At 36.2% G+C, this 8,336-nt stretch overlaps 1 long non-coding RNA gene across 1 annotated transcript; it reads right to left on the bottom strand.

Moving 5' to 3' along the window:
- Positions 1–2,547: 2,547 nt before the first annotated feature.
- On the bottom strand, positions 2,548–5,213 carry LOC109794297 (uncharacterized). Its single transcript, XR_014428718.1, has 3 exons — positions 5,143–5,213; positions 3,276–3,485; positions 2,548–3,039 (listed from the first exon to the last, which is right to left on the bottom strand). It is a non-coding gene; the product is annotated as an uncharacterized LOC109794297 (long non-coding RNA).
- Between the last annotated feature and the right edge of the window lie 3,123 nt (positions 5,214–8,336).

Genomic DNA, 8,336 nt, shown 5'->3' with positions numbered 1-8,336 from the left:
ATATGTTGTGTTTTCTTATGTGCTATATATATAGATGTTTTCTTTTCTCACCGTGCGATTTGTGGATATTTTAGGTGAGGAAGATCCAGCTACGAGTGACATCTAGAATGCTAACGGTTGAGTTGTGGTTATGCTCTGATATTGTGACATCGGGGCAGAGGATTTTCTTTAGGACATAGATTGTTATATGAAATTAGAATTGTAAATATTATTTTTGAAAATCATTTGTAAACTCTCACGTTTCATTTTTATCGTTGTGGTTATTGAAGAACAATTTTGAAGATTCTCATGTGAACCCTTTTACCGAAATTGAAAATTATTTTTGTTAAGTTTTCATTATTACAATATATGTGTTGGGGTAGTAAGGGTGTCACAGGTGTGAAAACGGTTGGGGTGGTTTCGGTAGGATGGGATGTCACTTATACAACTCTATTGTTAGGGAGATCTCCTAGGTGTATGCGTGACGACACATTAGATGATTGATATGCATTGATATCTGTCATGAGATGCATTTATTGCATGATTATTAATATGATGAAGTGTGGTGTTTGACTTCATGATTGGTGAATTGTATTTTATGCATGAGTAGTATTGGATAGAGTGTATGGTGTGACTCTATGAATATGATTAATAGTTAGATGATTGTGTAATATAGATTATTGTTCTATACTTGTATGATTGATTTTTGAACTCTAGCTTACCCTTCTGTTTTCATGTGGATGGACTGCGATGATCATACCTTGTATGGGAGCAGGTCAGGGCTAGCTTGGAGTTGGGGTGACCGCTGCGAGACGGGGAGTTTGATCCTCGTGTTAGAGTTACCATTTTGGGTAACGATTTCGTCTGTGCTTGACCAGCATTAGAGAATATTATTTTTGGGATGACTGTATATATATGGTGTTCTATTTTATAACTAGAAACTTAGTTATTTTCATTCTTATTTATACATGTATGTATGAGTTATCCAACTTAATATTTCTCTTAGTTCACTAGCAGTAGTGCGATTCCACTAAGTGTAGAGACCATGACGGGTCGTTACAAGGTTGATGAAGTTACCAACATGTATTAAGCATGTTATAAAATTATGTTGGATGTAATTTGATTAATTTTCTAGTTTTGATTAGACCAATAAGATTTATATATTTTAAGTTGTTTACTTTTGTTTGGAATTATAAGATTGAATTATTGTAGCTTTGTGATATGAGACTTTCATTTACTTATGAAATTAATGTATTTTAAGTTATTTATTATCTTGCATTTTTATTATTATTTCAACAAAACAAACGTTAAATACAAGTTCAAAATTAACATTGAATTTTTATTTTTAATATTTCAATGACATTAAATATAAACTTAAAATTATTTATAATATAATTTTTTTAATTTCTTAAAAAATTTATAAATAACCATGGAAATCCATAAATATTCATGGGTATTCAAAGAATTCATGAATACCCGTTTAATGGATATCCGCGTGAATATAGGATAGGTATAGGGTCAATTTTCATCCGGTAGAGTGGAGACGGGTTTACTATTACCCACTCTCATAAGACCTCGTTACCATCCCTAATTCCATGTGTGTGCCTGTCCACAGCTTAAATAATTTCTTAAGAAATGATTTTGAAAAAAAAGCAAGGAGTACAAAGATTTTTGGCAGCACACTACATATGTTTCCATTTGATGGCTCTAATTAGAGCTGTATATACAGATATGCAAGGGGAAGTCTCAATTCATGAACTTACTATGGATAATTTTGTTTCGGTGGCCAGAGAGATCCCCTCAAAATAGCTACGCAACAGAGAGATTTCAGAAGTCTTTTGCAAGATCATCATTATTTTTCCTCCCTCTGTTAATTAACTATTGTCTTTCATCCAAGAAAAGGACAACAATCCATGATATTTGGCATAATCATGGACCGAACTTGTTTATTAGGATTAGAATTACATTAGTAAACTAGTTAGGATGCATTAGTTCTGCAATGGCTACCACTATTTTTTTTTTTTGATAAATTGTTCCAATATGAAGTTGATAAAAAGGGTCTATTTGACATCATTTGGATCCAATTCTATAACAACCCATCATGCCAATACAATGGGAATAGTGGGAGTGGTTATATTTCGCCTTATGTGCTTAATTCTCAAGTGTTACCGTCCAATGTCATAGTTCAGATACATATAGCAACATTTAATCACAATTGCAAATAAGGATCTTAGGGAGGCTTATCAATTCATATACTTAAATTAAAAAATTCTAAAAGACGAAACCAAACATATAAATGAACAAAATACTAGGACCAAACATAAATCAAAAACCCTAACAAGAACTGTAGAGATGAGTGAGACAAACCAGAGTAAGATAGAAATCAACCACCAAATGGTAGTGAAGTACTCTTCGGACAAGGCTTAATATGTACAATATGTATGTATTTTTAATTCTATATGGTTATATTTATTTATTTGTAGCATTTTTTTTTTATTTTTTTTATTTTTTTTATTTTTGTATGCGGTCTAGCCCGCCAACCCGCCAGCCCGTCCTTAGGCGGGGTGGGCCAGCATCTCAAGCCCGTTTTATATTGGCGGGCCAGTCCGGCCCGGCCCGTTTTTGGCGGGCCAATGGCGGGGCGGGCCAAAACGGGCCGAACTGGCCCGTTTTTCCATCCCTAATCATGTACCCATACTCTTCAATATAGTTGCTAATTTACAAAAGCTGCATATTATTAACATTACTCTTAACTACAGGTTGCAATTTTCCTAAGTTTCTCCCTGAAAATAAATGGAACAAGATACAGCAAGAAAGGGGGAAAAGTCCACATCATCAATACAGCTTGCCCACTATTAGTTGGATATTCCTTCAAAAATATATTTATTAACTATTAAAAAAATCGGGTTTCTAAGCTTGTTTCCTAAACAAAATTGTGCTTTGGAGGTACATATTAAGGTGGCAATATGGAATTGACTAGGAACAATTATTTAAATGATTACCTGGTCCACCCGTAGTACAGTGCATGCAGCATCCGCGGCATACTTAAGAGCAAAGAACCTGAAAAGAAAAAACAATAAGATGAAACTAGTCTATCAGGCAATATGAAGATAAATCCCAATTCAACATAGTATCTCCAATCTTAGCAGTTGAAAGAATGCATTAGCTCCATAACTTTTATATGACAAGGCTTTTTAGAGAAATCTACACTACAATAAAGAAAAGCCAGTTCATTATTTGCTCAAACTATGGGGTTGCCACTATATAAAACATGTTTGTGTTAGAACAAAGCTTACTTAGTCACATGGAGATCCCAAATGCTCAAGGTTGAGACATCCTTACAAACACCTTCTTCCAAATCAATGCCAACTTTGGCATTTCCAGATGCATGTTTTGCATATAAAGAAGATATGATCTCCATTGCATTTAGCCCAGCATTCTCAGCCAAAGTTCTAGGAATCATTTCAAAACTTTCAGCAAATTTTGTTATAGCATACTGATCCAACCTGCAGAGTCATTGCAAACATTTAGTCCATCAGATTCTTGTGTCAAATACCAAATAAGCATTAAACAAAGTAGACATAGCATTGACATAACCCAATAAACTACATCAGACAGGTGATCAGAAAAGAGCCACATCTTTGAAACAGAGAAAGAGATATCCAGGATGATAATGAGTATAATAAGCTTATACATTTGGCATACCAGTGAATAATACCAAAGGGCCAAAAGCCAATGAAGAAGTAAGAGAAAGAAAAAGTATATGCATTGCAACTTTATCAAGTGACCAGAGGAATATGACTTGAAAATAAAACTGGGAGATGTTTCAAAGTTTAAATATATAGGTTAAATACAACAAAAGAATGGGGAAATTAATGAGAACGTGACACACAAAATGCATGCGGGATAGCTAAAATTGAGAAAGGCATCAAGGACCTACCAAGTTCAAAGGAAAACTTTATCATACTTCTATATGCCTGATTAGACTATATGGTATCGTTGGGCTTAGCAGAAATTAGTATGTTGAGATGAATGAGTAGTACGTATGTGCAAAGTTCAGTTTTTTCAGAAAACCAAACCGAGCGAGACTGGACCATTTTCAAAATGGCTCAATTCAATCTAGTTTGATTATCCACTTTCTAAAAGCAGTTTGGTTAACCAAACTAATTATACAATGTGGTTTGGTTCAATGTTGTCAAAAAATGGTTATAACACCGATATAACAGTACGGCGGGGCGGTTTTGGTTCCTGTCACCATTCCATATCCGCAATATGGCATTTTATGATGCTGCCCACCATTTCTGTCGTGGCGGGCGCCATGGCCGTTTTGTCCCGTTACGTTATGAAGGTGATGGTAGGCGTAATGGGTCTAGGGTTTTTGGGGCCAATTTTGGGCTTTGACCCAGGCCCAATTTGAGTATCCTAATGGTTTTGGTGTTCGAGAGTGAGAATAGAGCCGCGACAACCACCCACCCAAATGCACTTCTATGACCTTCAATCCATCTCCAGTGACGTTCCTTTGTCATCACCCACCACTCGCTGCTCACCTTTCTGACCGGCGACCTGAACCACGGTGGTCCAACACTCCGACCAGCAACCATGATGCGCGAACAGGACTTACAGAAGTTGAAACCGCCCCTGATCACCTTCGTTCACCGTCGTTCACCACTCCTTGGTCACCTTTCTGACCGGCGACCTAAACCGTGATGGCCCAACACTCGAGCGAGCAACTCTAACGATCATAGCCAAACTTAAAAACTGAACTCTTGTTTTTTTTTCCAATTTTAATCCTCCTTCCTTTGGTTTTCCCTACTCCTTTGAGTCCTTTCTTAATGAGTTTGTTGCTGCATCTACAACAATTTTTTTTAATCCTAATCTACCAATTGGGTCAATTTAAATTCCTATTTTGTTCTAAATTCTAAACTAACATTGAGTTCCTATTTTATTATTGTTCTTATTCTTATTTTTAGGACAATGTCTAGAAATCCTACTCAAAGTCAAACATCCTCAAACTTTGCAAAGAGGATAGATATAGGATGAAAACATTGTCATCCTACCAAAGAGAATGATACCAATGAAATTGTTGTAATTATTGTCAAAAAATCATGAAAGGGGGAATTACAAGAGGAAAACATCTAATGGGAAAGAAGGGAAATGTTGCACCTTGTCAAAGTTATCCCAAGGAAGTTAGAGATGAGTTGTGAGCACTTGAAAAAAATAAGAAGATGAAAAAGAGTGAGGCATGCCAAAGAATATGAACGTTATATGTTCCTTTTTTCCTTTTTTCCTTTATGTCCCTTTTCATGTTGAATTTGTCAGTTTTCTTTTGGGATGTCTTTCATTGTGGAAGTTAACCATAAGGGCTTGTTAATTCATGACTCAACAACAAACTATGTTGGCAGGAAAATGATGTTGCTTTGTGATTTAGACTTGAACAAATGGCCCCTTTTTTGAGTTACTCGATATTTTGAAGGAAGGCATTGGCTGTAGTGGTTACTTTAAGATATGGTGGAAGGGGAGTGATGAAAACTTAATTGATGGTATGAAAGAATTAAGTTTAGATAGCCATGCTATTGAGATGGCTAATTATGCTATAAGTAAAAAATATCATGTTCAAGTGTTTGTGAAACATGAGATTATTGTAGGTGAGAAGAAAAAAGTGGAGTTAGTGAAACAAATGGTGGTGAGGATGGTGAAACAGATGGTAGTGAGGATAATGGAACAAATGTTAGTGAATTTGAAGATAATGAGGAAGACAGAGCAAACAATAATGATGATGGGTTTCATAAAGATGAAATTTTAGTGGTTGACAAGGTTATCAAACAAAAAGTTAAAAAAAATGTGGTTGAAGATATGCAAAGTAGGGAGGACATTGTCGAGGATAGGCAACTTGCACACGATGTTGTTAGTGAGTTTTTCCCCAATAATGCTGACTTAGAACACCAACTTGTAGATGGATATGACACTAAATATTTGGACAGTGGAGACTTAGATTTAGGTGGTAAAATTGTTAGGTACCAAAGATATAACAGTGAAGACAAGAGCAAGAATTTTCGATTTAAGCTTGGCATGGAATTTAGCAACTTGGATGAGTTTAAAGGTACAATACTTGAGCATTCAATTTTGAATGGTAGACAAGTTAGATTTCTAAAGAATGATTCGTTGAGGGTTAGAGCTTGTAGACACCCGATTTCGTCCAGGTTACCTTTACCAAAAACAAAGGGCCACTAGGACGAAAAGAGTGGCCCTCGAGGGCCTGATAAAGCACTGAGATGGACTAGGACAGCACCAAGAGGCCTAAAAGACTTGAAGCTAGGGTTTAGGGCATGGAATAATTGTTCCCACACTTGGAACGGCCATTCCCAATTCAAAATTAATATGGGAAACCCTAGTTAGGAACAACCCTACCAAAACCTTGAACGACCATTCCTAACTAAAAATTTAGCCTATAACCCTAATTTGGAATGACCTGTTCCTAAATATTTTAATGTAATTTTAAGGGTAGAATGGTCGTTCCAAGCCTGGGAACGACCGTTCCACGCCTTTGGGTGCCTATATAAGCTTGCCTAGGGCTTAGTCTCCCACACACACTATTTAGTTGAAAAATTCCTGACAGAAACACTCCCTTCTCTTCCCTTATAGTTTCTTGAGTGTTTGTGAGGTCTTTGTAGAGCGAAAGGTTGCCAAAGCGCGCCTTTGTACCAAGATTTGAGATTTCTTCTATAAAGCTTGCTTGGAAGGTATTTTTATCAATTCTCTTTCTCTCTCTCTCTCTCTCTCCTTATTTGTTTAATCATTTTATTCATATCATTATTGCCACAAAACAATCAATAATCATGTAGATAATTAACATTTAAATGGCTAACAAAAAGGGGTAAATATTTAACCATTGTTACTTGTTATGCTAAAATCGTCATAGGATACCAATTCAGGGCACTATGGGGAACCTAATACCTTCCCCACATGTAATCGATCCCCAAACCTAATTTTGGTTGTGAAGGCCATTATTAATTTTTGAAAACCTTTTCCTATTTCTAATGTTTTGAGTAAAATGTCAATGGCGATTCCTTTGAACTCTTTTCAAAAATCATTGGTGAAGGATTAGTCTAATCTTCAAGCATTCCTAAACCGATGAGATTTTCAAAATGAAGTTAAAACCATCTATGGGAAAGATCAGAATTTTTTGGATTCCAACAGATGGCGACTCCACTAAGGAAAGAATCAGGCCCATTAAATGACGAATTTAGCATAATAAAAATAAAAATTAAATTTTTACCCTATTTTACCTTGTTTGTAAAATATATCTTGATGGAAGAGCATGGACCAAGGGTCCAACCACTAGAGCAATGGACAAGAGATTACTTGAAGACTTGACTACTTCAGAGCTTAGTGAGCCCAATGGGCTCGGTGGGCCTAGGGTGCTCCTCACTTGGGCTTTACTTGTTTGACACCACTTTTTATTGCATATTCATAGAATAGGAATTTACTTTGTTTTGGTCTTGTATTTTGGACCATAGATTAGGAATTGTAAGCTTTGGGCTTATAGGGCCTAGAATTAGGCTTCATGGGCCTTTGGGCTTTTGATACCCAATATTGGGCTCATTTTCTTTCTTGTAATTTTTCCTATTCATTGTATTTCATTGACCATTGTATTTAGGTCATTAGTATAGGAATTAGGGAGGAATACTTGTTTAAGAGGATTAGGCAAAACTAGGTTTAATTTAGTTTGCATTTAAGTTGCATTTTGAGTCACATGGTTGGCGCCACCTTGGCTGAACATGTGTGACTCAAATTCAACCCTAAATGTAAATTAAATCAAACCTAAATTCACTTAGCACCCTTGGAATCCGGTGATGCACATATGGGTTAAGATTTGAATTCAAAATTCAAATTTGAATTCAAATCTTGGCGCCACATGTGAAGCCTCCACATTGGCGCCAAGTGTCTCCTAAATCCGAGCTTATAAAAGGTTCCCTCCTAGCACCTTGTATTCACTTTTGATATATGAAATTTCTGAACATTTATTCAGCCAAATTTCTACAAGAGTCACCGAGAGAGTGCCTTCAAAATCCTAGGAAATTCCTTTAGTTTCCTACCTTTGAAGTGAGCATTCCTTTGAGCCTTCAAGCTAGGATACTTCCTTCTCTAGCCTAGGCTTTCTTGCTTCGTGTTCCTCAATCAATCAAGCTTCATTTATTCGGTTCAAGTCTCCAAGAAGAAGATCCTACGCTTGGTGAAGGAAAGGAGGAGTTCATCCATCACTTCTCTTGAATTCACCATCAATTCTGGTATCTAGAGCAAGGTTTCTTCATTGGAGATAAGTGTTCTTGATTTTGGACCGATTGTTCTTGTGTTTT

Source organism: Cajanus cajan, chromosome 8 (genome assembly GCF_000230855.2).
Source record: "Cajanus cajan strain Asha chromosome 8, NIPB_CcT2T_4, whole genome shotgun sequence".
NCBI classification, from domain to species: Eukaryota; Viridiplantae; Streptophyta; class Magnoliopsida; order Fabales; family Fabaceae; genus Cajanus; species Cajanus cajan.
This window is presented reverse-complemented; position numbering and strand designations above follow the sequence as displayed.